This window comes from Cervus elaphus, chromosome 27 (assembly GCF_910594005.1).
Source record: "Cervus elaphus chromosome 27, mCerEla1.1, whole genome shotgun sequence".
NCBI classification, from domain to species: Eukaryota; Metazoa; Chordata; class Mammalia; order Artiodactyla; family Cervidae; genus Cervus; species Cervus elaphus.
In genome coordinates this window covers 49,424,546-49,444,847 of record NC_057841.1, presented here as the reverse complement: position 1 = coordinate 49,444,847, position 20,302 = coordinate 49,424,546, and the positions used below count along the sequence as shown (strand labels likewise).

The 20,302-nt window shown below is 39.0% G+C and overlaps 1 protein-coding gene across 7 annotated transcripts in view; it reads right to left on the bottom strand.

Annotated features, from left to right (window-relative positions):
- The window catches only part of KATNAL2 (katanin catalytic subunit A1 like 2), a 96,689-nt gene that overhangs the window by 54,013 nt on the left and 22,374 nt on the right, over positions 1 to 20,302 (bottom strand). The gene's annotated exons all lie outside the window — the stretch shown is intronic.

The following is a 20,302-nucleotide window of genomic DNA, read 5'->3' as shown; positions in this document are numbered from 1 at the left end:
CAGAGCTGCCTTCTCAATTGTAAACTGAAGGTACAATGATCTCAATTGGGATTGCACTTGACTAGTTCACTTCTTACTGCCAAACTAATTGGCATTTTATTGCTTATCACTAAAGGAACAAATACACACACATTTATTTGGACCAGGTGAAGGAAAGTGATGTTAAAAAATAAACTCTCTTGCAACCCTATGGACAGTAGTTTGCCAGGCTCCTCTGTCCATGAGATTTCCCAGGCAAAAATACTGGAGTGGGTTGCTACTTCCTTCTCTAGGGGATATTTGAGACTCAGGGATCAAACCTGCATCTCCTGCATTGGCAGGCAGATTCTTTACCACTGAGCCACCAGGGAAGCCCTTAAATTCACCCAGAATCCCACCCAGACCCTTCACAAACATGGAGGTGATGTTTGGTAGAAACCAACACAATATTGTAAAGCAATTACAATCCTTCAATTAAAAATAAATAAATTTTTTTAAAATGTGGAGATAAGTTCCAACAAACCACTCAGGAGAACCCCACCCGGGCATTTAGAATATCCTCTTGAGTAGCAGGGACCATAAAGAGGACATCCCCAAATAACAATGTCCTTATTCAAACTGAAGGAAGCTGTATTTTTATTCATAGTATTAATGTGCATTATCAGTATTAATTACATTACCTGGTATCTCACATTCTCTTAAAATGTATTCATAAAATATTTACCTTCACTAATACTTCCCTTATTTGAAAATGCTTACCTTTATCTAAAGAGAACACAGGTAAGAACTGGATAAAAGGAAGAAAGGCCCGAGTGGCCCAAATTATATCATAAAATCTAGGCACAAACATGATGATGACACATAGAAACTTTTCAGGCATTCATCCAACCTTTCTAAAAATTAATGTAATAAAATTGAAACATGCATTGTTGTTGTTCAGTTGCCCAATCATGTCTGACTCTTTGCAACGCCATGGACTGCAGCACGCCAGCCCTCACCATCTCCCAGAGTTTGCCCAAGTTCATGTTCACTGCATCAGTGATGCCGTCCAGCCATCTCATCCACCGACACTCTCTTCTCCTTCTGCCCTCAATCTTTCTAGCATCAGGTACATTCCCAGTGAGTCATTTGTTCACATCAGATGACCAAAATACAGGAGCTTCAGCTTCAGCATCAGTCCTCCCAGTGAATATTTAGCATTGATCTCCCTTAAGATTGACTGGTTTGATCCCCTTGCTGTCCAAGGGACTTTCAGGAGTCTTCTCCAGCACCACAGCTCAAAGGCATCAATTCTTTGGCATTCTCCCTTCTTTATGGTCCAGCTCTCACAACCGTACATGACCACTGGGAAGACCATGGCCTTGACTATACGGATCTTTGTTGGCAGAGTAATGTCTCTGCTTTTCAACACACTATCTAGGTTTGTCATCGCTTTCCTGCCAAGAAGCAATCGTCTTCTGATTTCATGGCTGCAGTCATCAACCCCAGTGATTTTGGAACCCAAGAAGAGGAAATCTCTCACTACTTCCACCTTTCCACCTAGTACTTCCACTACTTCCACCTTGTATTTGCCATGCAGTAATGTGGCCAGATGTCATGATCTTAGTTTTTTAACATTTAGTCTTTAGCCAACTCTTTTGAAAAAGGAACAGAGAATAAGAACAAGCTCTTGGAAGTTAAAAATATTATCATCTAAATAAATTCTGTAGAATGGTTTAAAGACAAGGCCAAGAAAACTGCCCAGAAAATATTTTAAAAAAGAGAGAGAGAGACCAAAAAATGGGACACTATAGGGGAAAAAAATCTTAAAAAAATTAATCCAGGTTAAAATAAACTGGAGAAAGCATAGGGAAATAATTTATCAATGAAATAATAAATGACATTTTATTTTAGAATGGAAGCATGAGAATGTCTGGTTTGACAACGGCAAGCACAGTGAATGGAAAAGGCTGGCATGAACAAAGTTGTGTAATTTCAGAACACCGAAGTTAAAAAGATGCTAAAAGTTCCTGGGAAGAAAAGATCTTTACCTTCAAAGGAACAAGAATAAGAAGGTTCAGTTCAGTCCAGTCGCTCTGTTGTGTCCGACTCTGCGACCCCATGAATCGTAGCACGCCAGGCCTCCCTGTCATCACCAAATCCCAGAGTTTACTCAAACTCATGTCCATCGAGTCAGTGATGCCATCCAGCCATCTCATCCTCTGTCGTCCCCTTCTCCTCCTGCCCCCAATCCCTCCCAGCATCAGGGTCTTTTCCAATGAGTCAACTCTTCACAAGAGGTGGCCAAAGTATTGGAGTTTCAGCTTCAACATCAGTCCTTCCAATGAACACCCAGGACTGATCTCCTTTAGGATGGACTGGTTGGATATGTTTGCAGTCCAAGGGGCTCTCAAGAGTCTTCACCAACACCACAGTTCAAAAGCATCAATTCTTCGGCACTCAGCTTTCTTCACAGTCCAACTCTCACATCCATACATGATCCCTGGAAAAACCATAGCCTTGACTAGACGGACCTTTGTTGGGAAAGTAATGTCTCTGCTTTTTAATATGCTTTCTAGGTTGGTCATAACTTTCCTTCTAAGAAGGTTACACCCTTTCAAACAATCACATTTTTTAAGAACAAAGACACTTTCAGCCATGCAAATTCTCAGTCACATCTTCATGTACCTATGCTTTCCTGGTGCTCCAGTGGTTAAGAATCCGCCTGCCAAGGCAGGGGACATGGGTTCATCCCGTGGTCTGAGAAGATCCCACATGCCCAGGGACAACTAAACCTTTGCACCACAACTATTCAGGCTATGCTCTAGAGCCCACAACCTGAAACTACTGAAACATGTGGTCTGCAACAGCGGAGGCCACTGCAGTGAGAAGCCTACACACCTCAATGAAAAGTAGCCCCCACCTGCTGCAACTGAAGAAAGCTCACATATAGCAATGAAGACCCAGTACTGCCAAAAATAAACAAATAAATAAACCTTTAAAAAATAGTTTAAAATGGTAAAATTTATGTAATGTGTATTTTATCACAATGAAACAGAAACTTAAAAAGGGATAAAATATAGTACTATTTGATGTTTAAGTAGCTGCATGCATGCAGTCCTGGGTGTTGGAAGGACTGATGTTGAAGCTGAAACTCCAATACTTTGGCCACCTCTTGTGAAGAGTTGACTCATTGGAAAAGACCCTGATGCTGGGAGGGATTGGGGGCAGGAGAAGGGGACGGCAGAGGATGAGATGGCTGGATGGCATCACTGACTAGGTGATGGACATGAGTTTGAGTAAACTCCAGGAGTTGGTGATGGACAGGGAGGCCTGGCGTGCTGTGATTCATAGGGTCGCAAAGAGTCAGACACGACTGAATGACTGAACTGAACTGAACTGAATGCAGGTTTTACAAGATTTTTTTTTCCCTATACATGTCCTGTTTTTTGGTCTCCTTTTTTTCTATTTTCTGGGCAACTTTCTTGGCCTTGTCTTTAAATCATTCTACAGAATTTATTTGGCCGATAATATTTTTAACTTCCAAGAGCTTGTTCTTATGCTCTGATCGTTCCTTTTTCAAAACATGTCATTCTTGTTCTTTGAATACACTGTTCTATTATGATTCAAAGTCAGTTATGTTCAATATTTGGTGTTTATGTAGGCAAGTAAAACACTATTTTATAAAGATATCCACCTAAAATGATTCAAATAAAGTTTTGTTGCTTAAGGTGATAAGTTTTTATTCAGATTGCCAGAAAATACAGAAAATGAAGCAACTTGTATTTCTAAGACCTTGTGAAGGAATCATAGTAAGTACCACCTTTTCAACCAAAATGTGTTTTCTGCCATTCAGATAATTATTGCTTTTTAAAAAAATTAATTTGCATTTTATCACCCAGTTTATACACATTTTGTTGCTATTTAGTTAAACATTTTTCTTTGAATTCAGGCTAAAATAAATAAAGCAAAAGTCCCCAGAAGTCTAAAAGAAAAGGAGATTAAAGGAAAATTATAATCCTTAAAGTAATAAAATATTTAACACAAAAAGTAGTGATTTAAACTGGGAGAAAATATTTACAAATGACACATCTGATAAAGATCTATATGAGGGAACACATGTAAATCCATGGCTGATTCATGTCAATGTATGGCAAAAACCACTACAATATTGTAAAGTAATTAGCTTTCAACAAATAAAAATAAATGAAAAAATAAAAAAATAAAAAGTTTTACTATTCAAAAAAAAAAAAGATCTATATGAAAAATATACAAAGAGCTCCTAAAATTCAACAATAATAAAACAAAAAATACAATTGAAAATGGGCAAAAGAAATGAACAAACACCTCACAAAAGAAGATATATGGATGGTCTAAACAAATATATGAAAAGATGCTCAACAACGTATGTCATCAAGGAGTGGCAAATTAAAACAAGATAGCACTGCACAGCTATTAAAATGGTGAAAATCCAAAACACTAACACTACCACATACTGATGAAGACAAAGAGCAATGGGAACTCTCATTCACTGATGATGGGAATGAAGAATGGTACAGCCACTTTGGAAGACAGTTTGTTGGTTTCTTACAAAACTAAACATACTCTTACCATATGATCCAGCTGTCACGCTCCCTGGTATTTACTCCAAAGAGTTAAAAACACATCTATACACAAACTTTCACTCTGAAGTTGCTGATGAAGTTTTATTCATAATTGCCAGAAACAATCAAAATGCCCTTTCAGTATGTGAATCCATAAAGTGCAGCACATCTACACAATGGAATATCAGACAGCACTAAAAAAAATCAAGCCATAAAAAGGCACGAAGGAAACATGCATATCACTAAGTGAAAGAAGCTAATCTGAAGAGGTAACAGTGGAAGAGACTTTCAAATACTGAGTTACGGAGAAGTCATTCTGACTAACACATGATTTGGCTTAGTCTAGAATAGACAGTCTGTAGCCTATCAAATATAAATTGTACATCTGCGTTAACCATTAAAGAAAAGAATCAAAATCTTTTCAAAATCAAAATGGAGTAACTGTGGTTCAAGCATCCAAAATGAAGCCTGGTGGCCATTGTGAATGTGGTTTCAGACAGGTTCTACATTACTAAGAACTTGAATTTCTAAACAGTATCAGACTCAAGGACACCACTGCTGCTGCTGCTGCTAAGTTGCTTCAGTCTAGCTATCCTCAGACCAGTATCTGCTAGCAGCTGCAACCATCTGGACCCCAACCAATCCTTACTCAACAAGCACACTTACTTCTTGCCAGCTCCAGTTATAATTCTTGATAAACAGCTCATATAACTAGTTGTAACCTTACAGTTTTTGCCTTTAAAAGCCTGCCGCATTTTTATCCTGGAGAACATAATTCAAATGCTTCTTGAATCTGTGTCTCCCAGCCTATAGTCCTTGGTTTGGCTCAAATAAAACTTCTCTACTCTTATTATGGGACTGGCCAGGTGGCTCAGACAGTAAAGAATCTGCCTGCAATGCAGGAGACCAAGATTCGTTCCCTGAGTTGGGAAGATTCCCTGGAGAAGGAAATGGCAATCCACTCCAGTATTCTTGCCTAGAAAATCCCATGGACAGAGAAGCCTGGAGGGCTACAGTCCATGGGGTAGCAAAGAGTCGGACACGAGCAAGTGTTAGTAAGCAACTAACACTTTCATTTCATTCCTATTATAGATTGTTTATTGATTATTTATATCAACAGTTTCATACTGTATGATTTCACCTATGTGACATTCTGGGAAAAAAGCAAAACTATGAAGACAATAAGAAGATCAGTGGTGGGAAGAGAGAGGGAGGCAGAACACAGAGGATTTCAGAGCAGTGAACTATTCTACATGATATTTATAGTAGCCACATTGTCAAAATCTATAAAGTGAAGTGAAGTCGCTCAGTCATGTCTGACTCTTTGCAACCCCATGGACTGTAGCCTACCAGGAACCTCAGTCCATGGGATTTTCCAGGCAAGAATACTGGAGTGAGTTGCCATTTCCTTCTCCAGGGAAAATCTATAAAGTGTGCACCAAAAGTGACTTTTAATTCAATGCAAACTATGTACTTTGAGTGATAAAGACGTGTCAATATAGATTCATCTGATGCAAGATATTGATAATACAGGAGTTGTGGACATGTGAGGTGGGAAATATATGGGAATTCTCTGAACTTTCCACTCAATTTTGCTGTGAACCCAAAACTGCTCTTTAAAAAAAAAAAAAATTTAAAAAAAAAATTTTTTTTTAACATGAATTGATTTTTAAACAAATATATCAGATCTAATATTGGGTTGGCCAAAAAGTTCACTCTTCTTTTTTTTCTGTAAAATGAATCTAAATAGCACTCAGTTGTCTTTAACTTCATTGGAAACAATTTGTCAGATTATGTTTTAACAGCAGTCATATCAGTGTGCAATTTTTTAAAAAAAGCATCAAAACTGGTGAATTTTTGTGTAGTCATTTTAATATTGAAGATGGAAGAAAAAAGCAACATTTTTGACATGTTATGCTTTATTATTTTGAGAAAGGTAAAAAAACTCAACTGAAACACACAGAAAAAAGATTTTTGAAGTGTTTGGAGAAGGTGAAAAAAATATGTCAAAAGTGCTTTGTGGAGTTTTTTGCTAAACAACGCTCCACAGTCGAGTAGACCAGTTGAAGTTGATAGAGATCAAATCAAGACATTAATTGGGAACAATCAATGTTATATCACTCAGGAGACAGCTGATATACTCAAAATATCCAAATCAAGCATGGAAAATGATTTGCACCAGCTTGGTTATTTTAATCACTTTAATGATTGGGTTCCACATAAGTCAAGTGGAAAAAAACTGTCTAGACCATATTTCTGCATGTAACTCTCTACTTAAATGTAATGAAAACTGTCCATTTTAAAAAACAAACTGTGACGGGCAATGAAAAGTGGATACTGTACAATAATGTAGAACGGAAGAGATCATGGGGGAAGTGAAATGAACCACCCTCTTCCATACCAAAGGCCAATCTTCAACCAAAGAAGTGCTGTTGTGTATATGGTGGGATTGGAAGGGAGTCCTTTATTAAGAGCTCCTTGCCAAAAACCTAACAATTAACTGCAACAAGTACTGCTCCCAATTAGTCCAGCTGAAAGCAGCACTCAACAAGAAGCGTCCGGCATCAGTCAACAGAAAACACACAATCTTCCATCAGGATAACAAAAGACCACATGTTTCTCTCATGACCAGGCAAAAACTATTACAACTTGGCTGGGAAGTTCTGATTCATCCAATGTATTCACCAGACATTGTACCTTTGGATTTCCAATTATTTTGGTCTTTACAAAATTCTCTTAATGGAAAAAAATTTAATTCCCTAGAACTGTAAAAAAAAAAAAACTCCTAGAAGAGTTCTTTGCTCAAAAAGAGAAAAGTTTTGGGAATATGGAATTATGAAGTTGCCTGAAAAACGGCAGAAGGTAGTGGAAGAAAACAGTGAGTACATTGTTCAATAAAGTTCCTGGTGAAAATGAAAAATACGTCTTTTATTTTTACTTTAAAATTGAAGGAAATTTTTGGGTAATTCAATATATTTAAACAGAGTCACCCTTCAAAATAGTCACCTTAATAGGTCATGCTTTTATTCCATTGCTCAAAACATTTCTGAAATTCTTCTTTTAAAATCATCTTCAATATAGATTCATCCCTGTTAGCTCAGATGGTAAAGCATCTGCCTGCAATTCAGGAGACCTGGGTTTGATCCCTGGGTCGGGAAGATCCCCTGGGGAGAAGGAAATGGCAACTCACTCCAGTATTCTTGCCTGGAAAATCCCAAGGATGGAGGAGCCTGGTAGGCTTCAGTCCATGGGGTCGCAAGGAGTCAGACATGACTGAGTGACTTCATTTCACTTCATTCTCCCCTAGCCCACATTTACAAAACTAATATGTGGCCCTGTAGAAAACTGGAACAATGCATAAATGCACAAGAAAAAAAATAAGATATTTTGCTTATACTCTTTCCATCTTCTTACAAAATAGGCTTCTCATGTGTTTTGATAAGCTGCGTTTTTTCCCTTAAAAATACTTTGTAAATATTTTTTCAAGTTACTAAAAGTTTTAATGACTGCACAGAAAGCGTCATGACTTGATGCTTTGGAGAGTCCTCAGCTGTTGGAGAGTCCTCTTATTTGAAGTTGGGCCTCACCAAATTTAAGAACACGCTTTATTAGCAGCTTTGACTGTTTCTAAAATCCAAATTTTCCCCCAGGGACAGATCTGATAACATTAAGAGAGTTTTAAAAGTGGATGACAGGCCATCCTTAAAAAATGACCCTGGGTACATCTCCCCCTCTGTCCTTGAAGAAATCCATAGTATCAGGGTGAGTTAAAAAACTGGAAAGCAACTTACCAAGGCGAGATAAAGAATCACGAAGGGAATTATGATAATCTTTGCTATGTTTTTTACCTGTTATTATGAAATATATAATTCATATAGAAGAGTATAAAACATCCATTCCTTTTTAATAATAATAACAATAAAAGGCTTCACCCTGATTGAAGCCCAGAGCACATTATGTGTCTTAGAAACCCCCCACTATTCCTTTCAGACGTTTCCCCTCCTCCCACCAGAGGTAACTTCCATCCCAATTTTTATGCTCAGCATTCCCTTTTTCTTTATGGTTTTACCAACTATGTGGAAGTGAAGGTCGCTCAGTCGTGTCTGACTCTTTGCGACCCCATGGACTATACAGTCCACGGAATTCTCCAGGCCAGAACACTGGAGTGGGCAGCCTTTCCCTTCTCCAGGGGATCTTCCTGACCCAGGAATCGAACTGGGGTCTCCTGCATTGCAGGCGGATTCTTTACCAACTGAGCTATCAGGGAAGCCTACAATACATCCTTAAAAAAACACTGTAGATAGTTTTCACATTTTTTAACATTCAAAAATATTTACTCATGATCACATTTTAACAAACTGAAGAGTCTATTACTAAGAGAATGAATAAACATTGTGTGATACATTCTTTTTTTAACTTAACTTTTTTGTGTGTGTTAGTCCCTCAGTCCTGTCCGACTCTATGCAACCCCACGAACTAACCTGCCAGGCTTCTCTGTCCATGGAATTCTCCAGGCAAGAACAGTGGAGTGGATTGCCATACCCTTTTCCAGAGGATCTTCCTGACCCAGGGATCAAACCCTGGTCTCCTGCATCGCAGGCAGATTCTTTACCGTTTGAGCTACAGGGAAGTCCTTTAAATCTATACAGCCTCCCTGTCTGGGAATTGAACCCCCATCTCCCACATGACAGGTGCAGATAGATACTCACCACTATAATAACGAGGAAGGGCTTTTTTATTGGAAGATAATTGCTTTTATTGGAGGATAATTCACTTTTTTATTGGAGGAGAATTGCTTTACAATGTGGTGGAGGTTGCTGCCGTACATCAATATGAATCAGTCATAATTTTATATATACCCCCTCTTCTCTAAAGCCTCTCTCTCCCCATTCCACCCCTCGAGGTCATCACAGAGCACCAGGCGGGGCTCTCTGTGTTATATAGCAGCTTCCTGCTAGTTATCTATTTCACACATGACAGTGAATGTGTATCAATGTTACTTTCTCAATTTCTCCTAGCCTTTCCATCCCCAGCTATGCCCACAAGTCCATTCTCTAGGTCTGCGTCTCCATTTCTTCCCTGTAGATGGGTTCATCTGTACTGTTTTTGTAGAGTATATCGTATAGATATCATATATATATATATATATATATATATAGTATATATAAGCATTCCATATATATATATGATATTTGTTTTTCTCTTTATTTCACTCTGTATAACAGACTCTAGGTTTACATTTTCACATTTTTGAACATTATGTGAATGGAATATATATTTATTTCTTGTGACTACTTTTATTTCACAGTATGTAATTTCTCCCCCCAAAAAAGTTCGCATCCAAGTAAGAGCTTAGGTATAATCCAGCCATTTCATAATATCATCATTCAATTATCTGCTTCCACTGCTTTCTAGTCTGTGGGCATAATTTCAGTGTCTTAGAGGGTTGCTATCTTAAGGCTCCTCAAGGTAACTCTTCTGTTTCCCAGAAAATAAAAGTATGCCTGTAGTGCTAAGCATTTTCTAATTTACCAAAATTAGCCTTGGTTATCCAAGTCTCTTTTTTGGTAAATCGATTTGCCTCACCTATAGTGCCATCTAGTGTATAAGAAGGGGAAGCACTTCATGAATTTTGCTCTTTAGTCACTAAGTCGTGTTGGACTCTTCGTGAACCCACAGACTAGAGCACGCCAGGCTTCCTCGTCCTTCACTATCTTCCACTGTTCACTCAGACTTATGTCCACTAAGTCAGTGATGCTATCCAACCATTTCATCCCCTCTCCCCTCCTTCTCTTCCTGCCCTTGATCTTTCCCAGCATTGGGGTCCTTTCATGAAATTTGGGTAGTTCTGAAGGACTGTTTACATAATAAAAATGACCAGCATAAAATTCAATTCAAATCAAGCTTGCAAAATAAAAAATAGAACTGCATATTAAACAAGCAAAATTGATGGAATATGTTTCTAAATGTCCACATTCTCAAACTCACACTTGAGGGTTTGACTCAGAGCCTAGGTCTCCGGCTCCCAAGCCAATGACCTTCCCTCCTTCAATTCCTCGCCTGCATTAACCCCTACTCTTCAATGTCCATTCCCACCCCTGCACATTCACGAGACCAAAGGGAAGTTGCTGTTTTAATTTGTCAAAAATGGTGTGCCAAATTTGCCAAAATCAAACGTGGTTACCAGTAATTCTTAGCTGACCTCACATTAGTAACAAATGGTGTCCCTTACAGTCCTCAAACTTAATCTCACAATTTTAGTGACCATTTCAGAGCAACTACTGGCCAGGCCTCAGTTAATTAGTCACTCTGCTGCACCAGGAGAAGTGTATCTCATAGGGGATTATGCCTTTAACTCCAGAAAAGTCACAGTCCTGCTGTACCTGAAGCTCATCTGTTTCATTTGTAAGCAAAGGTTTTTGAGAACAAAAGGATCTGAATTAAAAAGCCAGGAAAGCCACGCGCATCCCCAGAGGGACTGCACTGAACACCGTCTGTGACCACTTCTACCTGGGCAGTGTTTTCTAAAACTGTGGGTGTTCTGCCAGCATCAGGGTCAGTGTTTGGTGGGCGCTCAACAGCCATTGGTTACTTTGTGCATAGAGTTCAGAGTCCCTCCACGCTACACTCTGGAAGTATGTGCTTCTTCCTAATCTAAACACGCACTCGTGTTCTCTTATGACTGAGATGCTTAGAAAAGACAGTCAGGGGTGTCTTGCTTGTGCCCCTCAGTATGACACGCACTGCGCTGGCTTTGGCTGGGAGCCCTGAGTTTCCCCTTAAAGGTGCTCACCTGGGTAGAGCTCAGGTTTATTTACAGATTTATACCTCGATCACCATAATAATCTTAAAATACCTTCATTAATCCCAAAAGAAACTCTGCATCCCTTAACCGTCACCCTCTGTCCTTAAAAGCCATAGACCTGTACATTTTAAATGGGTGAGTTGCATGATATGTGAACTATATCTCAATAAAGCTGTCTTAAAATACATAAAAACAGGAAGAGGTAGGGAGAAAATGGCTTAAATGATGTAAATAATGAGTAACTTTTGAATAATATAAAATAAATGATATGACTGGAAATACAAATGATTTCATGTAATATTCTGAAGTTATTCAAAATGGAAATGGGGGACTGCTTATCATCCACACGCTGTGAGGGTCTCCTTTCTGCCCTGATGGCAGAGCCGGGTCATATCTTAAGAATGTGGCAAGGATGCTCCTTTACTTGTTCTGATGAATTGGCTGTAACAAACTTGCTGAGTCAATGTGACCACAGGATAGAGTCCCCAGAGAGAAAAGAACACACAAAATCATCTAAACAGATATTCCCTTCATATGTTTTCTTTTTGGTTATATCAAAAAGCTTGCCATGCACAGAAACTTGAAGAAACCACCTTAAGTATTGTTAGTATTTCTTCAGTGCATTTGGACAAAAATATTAGCTTCTTTCGAAAAGAATCTCAAAATTTTTTAATGCAGAAATTTTTAAGATTTTACCCAGCTAATATTCAGAGCAGGCAAGGTATGAAAGAATATGTACTCAGATACAATTGGTGGGAATATAAACTAGTACAACATTTTTATAGAGCGAAATGAAATACATGCCCCACTGACTCACAATTCCACACTTCACCATTCATACAAGATCATTTACACTGTATTATAGAAATGGTTCACACGTGCAAAATAATTAATGTTCAAGGATATTTAATAAAGCATTATGCATAGTCTCCTCTGAAATTGGAAATATCTAAAACGCTAGTGGTAAAAAATCCACCTGCCAATGCAGAAGATACAAAAGATTCAGGTTCAAGACCTGGGTCAGGAAGAGCCCCTGGAGTAGGAAATGGCAACTTGCTACAGTATTCTTGCCTAGAAAATTCCATGGGCAGAGGAGCCTGGCAAGTTACAGTCCATGGGGTCACAAAGAGTCGGACATGATGGAGCACACACACACACACACACAGAAAATGTCCATTAGAGGTTAAATAAATCATGATACAGGCTTACCACGGATCACTATGCCCCAATACAAAGAACAAAGTAGATCTATATACACTGACAAGGAAAGATTTTGAAGACATCCGGTTTTCTCACCACCCACATACTGTCTGTCCACTCCCAAGTAGAAAGAAAGTTTGAATTAAAGGTAGTGTTTGGACTTCCCCGGTGGTACAGAGGTTAAGAATCTGCCTGCCAACGCAGGGCACACAGGTTCGATCCCTGGTCCAGGAAGATTCCACATACTGTGGGACACCACAACTACTGAAGCCCGTGCCCTAGAGCCTGTGCTCTGCAACAAGAGAAAGTGAAATGAGAAGCCCTCTCACCTCAGCAAAGAGTAGTCCCCACTCCCCACTCGCCTCAACTAGAGAAAGCTTTCATGTAGCAATGAGGACTCAGTGCAGCCAAAAATAAATAAGTAACTTTTTAAAATATAAAGGTAAAGTTTAAATTGGACAAAGAAAAACTTCAATTAATACAAAAAAAGTTTAAAAAGAAACGTTTAGCTTTCCACCTATCCACTATTGCTAATTTCTCATGTAATTGTTCTGAAAGGGGCCTATGAATATACATATATATATATATATATATGTATATATATATGCACAAACTCTTTTAAATTTGCAAAAATGGAATCATTTTGTGTATACTGTTTGGCATCTTGCCTTTTTCCCCCATTTAATAATATGTCTTGAATATCTCTGTATGTAAGCAAATGCAGATCTACCTAATTCTAAGACATATGTAGTGAAAGTGAAAGTGAAGTCACTCAGTCGTGTCTGATTTTTTGCGACCTCATGGACTGTAGCTTATTTTCCAGGCAAGAGTACTGGAGTGGGTTACCATTTCCTTCTCCAGGGTCTTTTCCTGACCCAGGGATCGAACCCGGGTCTTCCACATTGCAGGCAGACGTTTGCCGTCTGAGCTACCAGGGAAGCCGAAGACATATGTAAGGTGAAAAGGTATCTACATATCTAATTTTTTATTCCTTTCTTTTTCTATGATTGAAAGAGTATGGATGTGTATTTCTGTGATTTGGTGAAAAACTTAGATATGTAGTACCTCTGGGTAGAGGAATGGGATGAGGGTACAGCAACTCCATTTTTTTCTTTTTTTATCCAGAGGCTTCTGAATTGTTTAATACTTTGGCAAGTACAAAGCAAAGAAACCCAATAGGCTGGATTCCACTGTTCACAGATCAAAAAATTTCTATGCTAAGGAATTCCATCATCACCTTGGCAGATGAGCCACTCTCATATCAGGCTTCCCTCCCCTCTTCTGCATCAGTAGGTACAGGGGTAGGAAATGTCCTGACACTGATGCTGGCCTCGGGTGTTCCATTCACTAGGAGGGAAAGATCCAGACAAAGGTACCCAAAGGCATCTCCTCCTCCATACTACATTTCCTACTCCCATGTCCCCCTGACCTCGCATGCCTATACACTGAATATACATATGCCCTTCATGTACATATACACTAAGGCAGAGAAATCTAGGAATCCAATTATCCACACACATATGGAGAGCCTTAGGTTTCACAGCTGCCCTCACCAAACAAGCTGGAGGATTTGTTAGAATAATTTCCCTCAAATTCCTTTTAGAATCCCTGCAGAGTCACTTAATCAGTGAATCACTGATCTAGTGAAATCCTGGTATACCAAGATGAATAGGAAGGCAAAGCTTTAACTCTTGGAATGGAGGGACTTCCGGATCCTGAGCTGATCTGAGCAATGTTGACCATATTCTTGAAAGACTATAAACGACCTGTCAGAGGTGCCTGTGCAAAGTTTTATTACATTCCTGGAAAACAGTAGCTGTCTCAACTCCAGTCAAGAGTATTTCTAGGGTATTACGGCTGGGATCACAAAGTCTGGCAAGTAGGCTTGCTCTCTACAGCAGATAATGGGGACAGAAGGACACGCTGTGGCTCAGTAACTTAGAATTCTTTGATCATGGGGTTGCTTCAAAAATAGCTTTCTTTCTATGCAGATTGTGAAACAGCTTATACTTGAGGTGCCCAGGCCTTAAAATAAAATCACTAATTTTCCTTTGAAATAAGTTTGATGGAAATTCAGAATTTGTTAACAGCAGAAAAGAGAAGTAAGAAAACTCTATGCAAATACAAAGTGTTAACTACTTAAGATAGGTAATTACTTGAAACACAGAATGTCATCTTATAAATTTGTTAATTAAAAGTATAAAGTTTGCCAGATCTGTAACATTTTCTACTCATGTCACTCAAATGAACATAGAAAACCATCTTCTGGACTGAAAGACTAAGAATAGGCCACCACCAATGGTCAATTTAAACTGTAAAAAATAATGTGCCCTTGAAATGGACACAATTAGATGCTCAATTAATTTCTGTCTACCAAAGAAAGAAAGCCCAGAACTGAGCATCTAACCAAGGCGTCTCATTTGTCTCTGCTTCAATAATCTGGCTGTTTTCTACTTCCTTCATTTCCTTTGTGGGCTATTGTGCAACAAAAGTGCCTCCATTATCAGATTCAAAATTGAATCCTATGATACTGTAGCCTGAGGAAAAGGAAGCATTGAATATCATTCCTAGCTTTAGACCCAGAAGATATTTAGGAAATGTTACTGTATATACACTACAAGCAGCATTAGTGCTTTTAATTTCTTTTTTACGGGTGCAATGGAGATTAATTTGCATGAGCTCGTTTCAATTTCTGTAATAAGATCCAAATTTTGCATTAAGCTTTCCATCTCAAAAACAAACAGTTAAAAAGGACACATTTCTTCTTTCAAATGTTTTTATTATAGTTCTCTTTTACAGTCTTTGCATCTAAAATTCACTTAAAAGCTTGAATATATATACCCATAAGTTCTAATTTGTTTTTTGTTTGTTTCCTGATTACCTCCTGTTTCTACCAGGAAACTTCCCAACTTTCAAATGCTGCTCAACTTGATAAAGCACTAGAACTACCAAAAGTGGTGTCTACAGATCCAAGAAAGGCATTTACTATACTTAATAAAAAATCAGAACGGGTCAATTATGCTCAGGAACAGCGCTGCATAAAGGGAGGCATGTACAGTCAATCTTGAGTACAAATTGGTTATAAAGTTGGGTATTTCAGGGAAGTATAAAGCCTACTGAAATACAGAGGACTTTCTGTGCCATGCCATTGTTATAAACACAGAACCAGATTATGGAATCACTAGGTTTATGTTCTTTTCAAAAGCTCATGCTCAGACAGACTACTCTCTAGTTGAAACATAGCTGCATGATGGAAAGATTAGACTGCCATCCTGGTAAGGTGACATCACAGTCTGACCAGGCATAGATCAGCAGGTGAAACCTTAAGGAAACAATCAGACAACTATAGAAAGGGAGATGTTCTGCAGGATAATTGACATAGCTTCTTGAACAAGTCAGAGTCATTAAAAATAAAGGAGAATGGCCAAAATGGTGGATTAGGAAAACCCTGCACCCACCCACCCTCCCATGGGCATACCAAAATTACAACTACTTACAGAACAACTATTGATAAGACCAGAAGAAGAGCCTGAAATGTCTTCTATAACTAAAGATAGAAAAGAAGGAACCACAATGAGACAGGCCGGAGGAGTGGAGATGCTGTATAGTCAAGACCCATATCCATGGGTGGGCAGCCCACAAATGGGGAGATAATTACAACTGCTGTGGTTTTCCACAAGGAGTAAGGGGTTCAAGCTCCACAACATGATCTTTCACCTGGGAGTCCTGCACCAAGTAGATGAGCCCTTAGAATGTTTGACTTTGAAGGCCAATGGGGCTTACTTTAAAGAGAGCCAGAGGGCTGTGGAAAATAGAGGCTTCACCTCTATTTTTTTTTCTTTGTGCACACAAAATCCCATATGTGCTGGGATCCAGGGCAGAAGCAATAATTTGAAAGAAGCCTGGGTCAGACCTCCTTGGTGATCTTTGAGAACCTCCTGGTGAGGCAGGAGGGCATGGGAGCTCACCTTATGGACACAGACGCTGGGTAGTAGCCATTATTGGAGGCTCATTCTATCACAAGGACACTGTTGCTGACTAGTGCCATTTTAGAATCCTCCCTGCAGCTTGTTAGCATTGACACTGGGACCAGTACTGAGCATCACTTCTGGGACACCTCAGGCCAAGCAGCTAGACAGGTGGGGATAAAACCCTACCCACCTTGCCCCCAGAACCCTCACACCAGTGAACCTGCACTAGCCCCAGGACTTCAAGGGCCTCAGTCCCACCCATGGCAGGCTAGCACTAGCCCTGGGAAACCCCTGGCCCTGGGCCCATCCACCATCAGGCCAACACCAGCCCTAGAACCCCCAAGCCTCAGGATTCAGCCCCACTCTCCAGCAAGCCAACACCTGTTTTTGGACACCCTGGACTCCACAGATAGCTGTGTCAAGAACAGGCCCCACACCAGCAGGCCATCTAACAGATTCGAGACACCCAGCCCTGCAACCACCCATCCTAGGGCCTGGCTCCACCCATCAATGGACTAGCACTAGCCCCAGAATCCCTCAGGGCTTTGTACCCAGCTGCTTTGGAACCCAGTCTCACCCACCAGTGGCTAGCAGCTTCAGCACAGGCAACAAACCAATATGGTTTATAGCTATTTATATTGCTAAATATAGGGTTGCCATTTCCTTCTCCAGGGCATCTTCCTGATCCAGGGTTCAAACCTGGGTCTCCTGCATTCTAGGTAGACTCTTTACCATCTAAGCCACCAGGGAAGCTCTATATATAAACCACCCAGGCCTACCAGACAACCCACAGTAGTCAGCCTGTCACAACAGAAGGACCCACACAGCCCACACACAGGATAACCCTAAAGCATACAGCTCTTGCAACCAGAGGGAAGTGCACTGCTGGGAAACACAGGACATCTGCTATAAAAGTCCACGTCTCCAAGGTCAGGAAAAATAGCCAACCTACCAAATACACAGAAATAAAAGCAGCAAATTAGGCAAAATGAAGTGACACAGGAATATGTTCCAAATGAGGGAACATGATAAAACCCCAGAAAGATGAACTAAATGAGGTGGAGATAATCAATCAACCCAATAAAGAGCTCAAGGTTATAACTGTAAAGATGCTCAAAGAACTCAGGAGAAGATTAGGTGAGCAGAGTAAGAAGTTGAAAGTTATTAATAAGGAGTTAGAAAACATAAAGAAGAACCAAAGAAAGATAAAAACTACAATTAGTGAAATGTTAAAGTATACTAGAGGTAATTAATAGTAGATTAGATGATACAGAGGAAAATGAATCAGTGAGCTGGAAAACAGAGTAGTAGAAATCACCCAAGTTGAACAGAAAAAAAGAAAAAAAATTTAACGAAGAGAGCTTAAGAGAACTCTGGGTCAACATCAAGGTACTAACATTTGCATTATAGGGTCTCAGAAATAGAAGAGAGAGAGAGAGAGTGGCAGATAACTTATCTGAAGAAATAATAGCAGAAAACTTCCCTGTGTAAGGAAATGGATATCAGGTCCAGGAATCACAGCGATCTCCAAACATGATCAACCCAAAGAGGACCACACCAATGCAAATTGTAATAAAAGTAGCAAAAATTAAAGAGAAAGAGAAAGATTAAAAGAGAGAAAAACAAAAAGTTAAGTACAAGAACACTCCCATAAGGCTATCAACTGACTTTTCAGCAAAAACTTTGCAGGCCAGAAAGGAGTGGCACAATATATTTAAAGAGATGAAAGGGAAAAACCTATAACCCAGAATACTCTCTCAGGCAATGCTTTCATTCAGATTTGATAGAATGAGCAAAAGGTTTATAGACAAGCAAAAGCTAAAGGAGCTCAGCACTCCCAAAACAGCTTTACAAGAAATGTTCAAGACACTTCTTTAAGTGAAAAAGAAAAGACTGCTACTAGAAATAGGAAAATTCTGAAAGGAAAAACCTCACTGGTAAAGGCACATAGACAATAAAGATAGTGAATCCACCATGTGTAAAACTAGTAGGAAGGTTAAAAGACAAGGGTTGAGTTTTCCTGGTGGTCTAGTGGTTAAGAATCTGCCTGCCCATGCAGGGGAAAGGAGTTTAACCCGTGGATCAGGAAGATTGCACATGCTGCGCGGGGCAACTAAGCCCATGCACCACAACTACTGAGCTCACACACCACAAGTACAGAAGCCTGTGCGCCCTGGAGCTCAGGGTCCCCTAGGGAAACCACCATGAGGGGCCCGTGCACCACCACAAGTGCAACTAGACAAAGCCCGTATGTGGCAACAAAGACCAACACAGCCAAAAGTTAATAAATATGCAAATGAGGTCAAAAGCAATAAACATGGGAAAATAAAAATCCAGGATTGTTAAAATGCATTTGAATTTAAAAGATCAGCATCTTAACATATATATTTTTATATATAAACTTCATGATGACCACAAACCAAAAATCTACAATAAATACACACACATGCAAAAAGAGAAAGAATTCAAATATAATAAAGATGGTCATCAAATCACAAGGGAAGAGAGGAAAAGAAGAAGAACAAAAGAAAAAGAAGTACAATAGCAACCACAAAACAATTAACAAAATTGCAATAAATAAATATATATATATATAATTACTCTAAATGTAAATGAACTAAATGTTTTAATCAAAATACACAGAGTGGCTGAATGCACACAAAAACAAGACCCATATATACAATGCCCACAAGAAACTCACTTTAGATCTAAAGACACACATGGACTGAAAGTGAAGGGATGGAAAAGGGGATTCCATGCAGACTAAAATGAAAAATAAAAGCCAGGGTAGCAATACTCATATCAGATGAAAGACTTTAAAACAAAGACTGTAACAGACAAAGAAGACATTACCTAATGGTCAAGAGATCAATCCAAGAAGACAGTTATAAATATATATGCATCCCATATAAGAGCACTTAAATACATAAAGCAAACATTAACAGATAGAAATGGAGAAGTTGACAGTATTACAATGATAGTAAGGGACTTTAACACCCTCACTTACATCAATGGCAGATCATCCAGAGAAAGAATTAATAAGGCAACACTGACCTTAAAAGACACATTAGGCCAAATGGATCACATTCATATATATGAAACATTACATCTGAAAGCAGTAGAATACACATTCTCTTCAGGTGCACATGGAACATTCTCCAGGATAGAGCACATACTAGGCCACAAAACAAGTTTCAGTAAATTTAAGAAAACTGAAATCATATCAAGCATCTTTTCCAGTCACAATGCTATGAGACTAGAAATCAACTACAAGAAAAAAATGCAAAATGCAAACATGTAGAGGCTAAACAATATGTTCCTAAACAACCAAGGAGTTGCTGAAAAAATCAAATGCAAAATTTTAAAAACATGGAGAAAATGAAAACAAAAACACACTATTGAAAATCTATGAGACAAAGCAAAAGTAATTCTAACAGGGAAGTTTATAGCAATACAACCTTACTTCAGGAAACAAGAAAACTCTCAAACAACCTAACCTCACACCTAAAGGAACTAGAGAAAGAAAAAAACCACCAAGTTAGTAAAAGGAAAGAAATCATAAAGATCAGAGCAGAAATAAATGAAATAAAGGCTAAAAAATGAAATAGAAACAATCAATGAAACTAAGAGTTGGTTGTTTGAAAAGATACACAAAATTGATAAACCTTTAGCCAGACTCATCAAAAAGGGGTGGGGGTGGGGGCAAATCAATTTAAGTCAGAAATGAAATAGGAGAATTTATAACCAATGCCACTGAAATACAC